The following is a 6,604-nucleotide window of genomic DNA, read 5'->3' on the forward strand; positions in this document are numbered from 1 at the left end:
CGGGGAAGTCTCATGACTTTGAACTCTGTATAAAATATTTTCTAATCTTTCCTTAGACTTACCTGGAAGTATTTCAATTGTTGAACTTAACTTAAATGTTGTAAGTAAACTGACTTACAACAAAAAATAGACTTTGTCCAGTATAAAATATTAAAATTATAAACCTAAGTTGGAGATCTTAGTTATTATCAATATTAATGAAGTATGCTTCAGATACATGAACATACATTGGTTTAAAAATTCAAATGTATAGTAATATAATTAAAGCTATGAACCACGCTATTTCAAACAGTGTCTGTTTATTTCTTATTAATAAGAAAATCTTAGATTTCTTAAATTCATCTTTGGGTAAATGAGGTGAGAACATGAAAAAATAACTTGCATGACAGCATCATGTCTGATAAGCTATGGATTTTAGAAGATTAAATAACTATGTACTGTTTTTGATAGTATAAAATATTGGGTGCTTGTAATGCAAAAGCTATTTGTATTGTATGATGTTTAATGCTAATGCTTAGAACAATTCACCAAATCAAGTTAATGTATAAATAATTAAGAAATAATGTGAGAAGAAACGCTAGGGCATGATACAGGAAGAGACTAGCAGAAGAAATATATAAGAAAAGTAATCAGTCATTAAAGTTCCCGTGAAAAAGATTTTTCTATAAATGCAAATTTCCTCAAAATTTGGTGTATATTAAAAACATCTGGCAGATATTTTAAGTCATAGACTTAAAACCATAATATTAATAATTTATAATGAGTATATTAGGAGAATGTACATATGTTTATAAAGTGCTCATATATGCTATTGCTTTTTATTTCTCTCCATATTTCAAGCAGATTTACCCACAAAATGGAAGCTAAAAACCAAAGAGGTGTTTCAGGATTCTTACTTTTGGGAATGACAGATGATCTCACACTGCAGCTCCCCATCTTCAGTCTGTTTACCTCATTGTACCTGATTACCATCATAGGAAATATGTTCATCATTCTTACTGTCAACATTGACTCCCATCTCCAAACACCCATGTACAATTTTCTCTCCAATCTATCCTTTAATGACATATTTTTAAGCACAACTATCATTCCAAAGATGCTGGTGAACATTCATACACAGGATCAGAACATCACATATACAGGCTGTCTCATTCAAATCTGTTTTACCTTGTTTTTTTTGTACTTTGGAAAGTTGTCTTCTCTCAGCAATGTCATATGACCGCTATATAGCCATATGTCATCCTTGGAACTATGCAGCAATCATGAATCCTCAAACCTGTGGTCTTCTAATTCTATTTTCCCTGATCATTAGTCTTGTGACCATTGGATGGCTTGGTCTGATGGTGTTGTGGCTGTCCTTCTGCACAGACCTAGATATTCCTCTATTTTTCTGTGAACTAGCCCAAGTCATCAAGTTAGCCTGTTCTGACACGCTAATTAATTATGTTCTGATATATCTTGCAACAATCATACTTAATGGCATTCCAGACTCTGGAATAATTTTCTCTTATACTCAAGTTGTTTCTTCTGTTTTGAGAATATCTTCCATGAAAGGAAGGTATAATTGCAAGTAGAAAAGGCCTTTTCTACTTATGGGGCTCACCTGTCAGTGGTTTCCTTATTTTATGGTATAGCATTGGGTGTTTATATCAGCTCTTCATTCAATAATTCAGTCACAAATACTGCATTGGATTATGTTATGTGCACATTGGTCCCTCAAATGTTGAATCCCTTAATATATAGCTTGAGGGACAAAGACATGAAGGTAGCCTTGAGGAAACACATCAGTAATGCAATGTGTCTTCTCTGATATTTCAATTGCTATTGACTAGGTTTTTTGGGATAAGCCATGTTGGAAGGATTAACAAGAACAAATTTTGTATTTCTCTTACTACAATCTTCTAAAATGACCAGAAGAAATACTATCTAAACTTATATTCTCTGTTTACCTTTAACTTTCTTTTTTAGAGCTCTAAATATCTCTTGTTTGACTAATTAGTTTGACAATGTGAAAACAATTTCCTTTTTTATAACATAAAATAAAATAATTATTTAGGGATTATAATTTTAATGATACGTATCATATGGAAATATGGAAATATAAATGAATTTATAGAAATGAAACAATAAAAGAGATAGTTTGATATCTCCAAATTCTGCGAAAACTTATGATAATAATATGAGATAAATCTGAAACTTCAATATTTATCATCAATTACTTGAGTTTGCTCTAAAATGTCAAGCATTTATTTTGAAAAATACAATTAATTGTTGCCAGCTGCCAACATCCTACTATTTTGCAGGACAGTAGGCATTAAATCACCCATCAACTGCACACAAAATTTTTGTCAGTTTTTCTCCATGTGGCATATGCCCATAGAGTATTTGCCCTGAGAGTAACTATATTTTGTTAAACAAAATTTTGAAATATATTATGTTGCTTTTCTTCTGAAATGGTCAAGTCCATTTTCAATATTTTATTATTGAATTTCTGATTGGATTATGAATAAGGAGGTGTGTTTGTTTGTTTGTTTGCTTGTTTTATAAATGATGTATTTGGTAATTTTCCCTTACAAAACTGGCATCAAGGCAAGCCAAATTCTGTTATGCCGCAAACATGGGGAAAAGAGTTTCCCAGTGTCACCTACTTATACATTTCCTCTGCACAGTATTCAGTAGCAGGCATTATTACCAAGAGAAGTTCTTAGATACATACTAGGTTGATACTGCAAGGAAGCTAAATACAGGACATAATCAGTTGAGAGTGATTTCTATAATGAGTTTGTTTGAATATGTCACCATGATAAAGAAGAATTAGGTAAAGGGTAGAAGGGTAGGCAGATGACCCCACTTTCAGATTGAATATGCAGTAGGATATTATCTGAACATGTTTTTGTTGATTCAGTATATTCAAACATGTATTCTCTTTCCCTCCCTCCCTCCCTCTCTCTCTCTCTCTCTCTCTCTCTCTCTATCTCTCTGTGTGTGTGTGTGTAGTAAATTGGCTAAGATAACTTTAGGGGAGGAGATATGAAACTTGATATTGAATAGGAAGGAAGAGAGTGTAGAGGAGCCATATTCATACTACATAGATAATACATACTTACATGTATGTAAAATTTACACATTTTATTGTAAATTTTTTATAAATTACATTGATAATTAAATAGTTGTATATACACCACTGAAAACAAAAGAATACATAGAAATCTAAAAGTTATTAATGTAAGGATAAACCTTGAGTACCCACTTCATCTGATGATTTTCATTTACATAAGATTTACACCTCTCATTATGCCTGTAAAATAGTTTCCAGAGAGGCTTCCCTGTGCAATATACCCATTTTAAGTGTAAATGATAGGTATTTGTCAACTTTTCCTTGGAAGAGACAAAAAAATCTCTTCAGCTCAAGTACCTAAATAAAGGCCAAATACCAATTACATCAACTTCCAACTTAGTGAAACAATGAGTTTATTGCAGTTGCTTACAAAAGTATGGACAAGAAAGACTGAAGACTCAAAGACTCATAACTGCTGATAGAGAGGTCTTCTCTCCATCATTTCTGCAAGCCAGACATGGATTATCCCTCAAAACTTGTCATCCTGTGCTTGTACTACTCACAGCAGCACAACAGAATGTTGCATCTGGAAATGACCCCAGCTAGTGAAATCCTGTGAACAAGTAACCAGAGAACAAAAGAATTACTGTGGAAGAACCTATTGTTCTTGTATTATATACTGCTATTGAATATGTGGACTTCACCACAAAGCAAACCTGAATTGAAGCTGAAATAGGATTTAAAATGGAAAACCTGTGAGGAATTATATGGGGAATTTTTTCCTGATATTCCCCTTCTCAAAATGCTACTATTAGGAAATACCTGCCATGGGCCACTTAACATTTGACTCCATGTTAGGACTGTTGGATTTGCCTGTGTGCAGGCCATGTTGAATAGACTGGAGTGGGGATGACTAGTTAATCCTGATTAGCAACACCAAAATGATATGGTACCTTGGCCACATGTTTAGGTCATGAGAGGAGAGCAATATGTGAGAAAAGAAAAGAGCTGTATCAGAATAGTTAAATCAGCATTACCTCCAAATAATACACACAGTGCCTGCCCCAAGGATATTTACACCTGCTACTCGGGAGACAATTGCAAACTAATATAACTGATCTTCTGTATTTCCATGAGACTTGCAAAGAATGATTTTTACAGTGGTGCCACTGCAATAAACATCCAACAAGTTCAAGATAAACCACTCTCTACTCAAATCAAGGAAAACTTAGCTATTATTCAGATAGATTCTTAATATATTATGAAGGTGAAGAGGAGAGAATAGTTTAGACTGTGTGGAAAAAACTAATTATTAGACACAGATTTACTGTTTTATTTGGTGATTCTTTTAAAGCACTACGTGTACTGCCCATTTCTAATCACGGTTTCACTTGCTTCCTGTAAGAGAAGACATTTTGAAATAGCTCAAAGAATAGGTGGTTTCTCTAAACAATTGGACCCCTGGAGGCAGGGTTTAAATGAGTCTACCCAATCGAAGATAAATGATAATTAGGTATTAAATAGGGAAGCATTTAAAAAGCTTAATGTAAATAACTGCTGCAGTATTCCTGCTCATGAAGATTCAAAATCTGCCATTCCAATGCTCTGTGAAACCCATGAGAGCATAAACCAGCACTCCTACCTGAAACCATGCCCAAATGGTGTGGCCACTACCACAATTTCACTGACAAGTCAAGATGCCAGTAAAATTACCCTTTTGTCTAAATAAGAGGGTTTTAAGCCTGATAAAAAACTATATACTGTGATAACAAATATTAAGTTCAGTCTAGGAGAAGAAAAATTTAAAACATACACAAATTAAGACCTACAAGCATCAGGAGCAATGTTAAGCAATAAACACTTACAAAATGTCCAGTTCTGGGGTAATGGCATATAATAGAGTTTACTCTGATTGCTGTCTTATTCTGGAAAGTCGAAGTCTTGTACCTATTATGTTCTATCTAAGAAAAAAGAGTTTATTAGCTGTGACAATCTAGCCTTTAACCTCATCCTCATCAAAGACCTAGGAAGGAAAATAACATTACCAGGGTAAGCAGGAAGTGCAAGCATGTGACTCCCTAAGAGTACAAGCAACACCAGAAACAACAGGCTACCTTGACAGTCACTCATTTTTCATAGTAATGTTGGGGCAACTATCTTTGCTTAAGGCATAGCATATCTGACAGACCATCTCAGAAGCAGGAAAACTGAAAGACTATCCTACCCTGACTTAACAAGGTTCAGCAGTCTGTTTAAGTTTATTTCCTGTTAGCCCAGTAAGGACAGCATATCGAAAGTCAGTGCTAAAGGTAGGGGAAGTTCTTTGTGCAAAAGGCCAGTATAGCCAAGAAAAAAACAAGTTCCAAGTGGAGTGTCAAAAGTGACCATCATACTCCCAGGAATAGTTCAGTGCTGTCAGGAGCAATTGCGTCTCATGTCAACAGAGTTCTAAATTTTTAAAATATTCAATGTCATATTTTGTATGTTTCTGAAGTGTTTGAAGATATCTGTGCTGGCTATATCTCTGAGCACATATAGTACCTAACTAACATCATTAGTTAGAAGAAGCATGGGTAACTATAATATTATTCTCAGAAACATAATTGCTCAGTGACTGGAGCTTCCAAAATATAATTTAAACCACATTTAAGCCAATTTGCAACATAAGAACAATGACCTCAAATTTGTCACTATATATATATATATATATATTATATATGTATGTAAATCTCTAAATCAGAGGTAGAGCTGCAATATCTTGACCAGAGGTAGAACTGTATAGTGCAGCATGATAAAAATATCATAAATTGTATCAACATATGAGATATCTTAAGCATTTGTAGAAATACACATGCATAAAATATGATAAATATATTTTTATATTTGTGTGAAAAATATCATAAACACAAAGAACAGTCTATACAGTAGGACAAATATAATTTCAAGTTTGAAACAACATACAAATTATCCAAGACACAAATACTAAATTAATTTTACATAAGTTTTAAAATATAATAATCAATAACAATGTGAGTTGTCTATAGCTTATAGTTGCTAAAACAGTACACAAGAAGATGCCATAACACAACACAAAATCTTAGACATAGCATGTATAATAAAGGAAAAGAAACTGCTCATTGCCAGGTATATTTCTGTTCAATTTTACTTGCCCTTGTGGTTTTAGAATATAAAATGAGAAAGCAACTGGAACAGGAATTATTACCTTTCAGGATGAAGGCTTAGATCAATCTGGGACACCTCCTCTATTCTGCTATCACTGTTGTCAGAATGCCTGTTATGAAAGATTCAACAAGGGAATTTAACATATAATGAAGTTCTATCATTCCAAATGGAGGAGCAGTGAGAAAAATATCCCACCATCTGTGTCTCTTTCTTGATGTATCTATCACCACTGCCAACCTCCACTGTCAACAAAATTCAGGTTGTTCAGACTACAATGTGTGCCAAATTTCAGTAACACAAGTCATTCTGTGTTAAATTGGCATCATTAGTTCATTCCACATCCCATATACTAGATTTTTTTAC

At 33.7% G+C, this 6,604-nt stretch overlaps 1 pseudogene; it reads left to right on the forward strand.

Annotated features, from left to right (window-relative positions):
* The first annotated feature begins 856 nt into the window (after positions 1–856).
* Positions 857–1,810, forward strand: LOC106021708 (annotated as a pseudogene).
* The last annotated feature ends 4,794 nt before the right edge of the window (positions 1,811–6,604 follow it).

This window comes from Mesocricetus auratus, unplaced genomic scaffold (genome assembly GCF_017639785.1).
Source record: "Mesocricetus auratus isolate SY011 unplaced genomic scaffold, BCM_Maur_2.0 Super-Scaffold_100040, whole genome shotgun sequence".
NCBI lineage: Eukaryota > Metazoa > Chordata > Mammalia > Rodentia > Cricetidae > Mesocricetus > Mesocricetus auratus.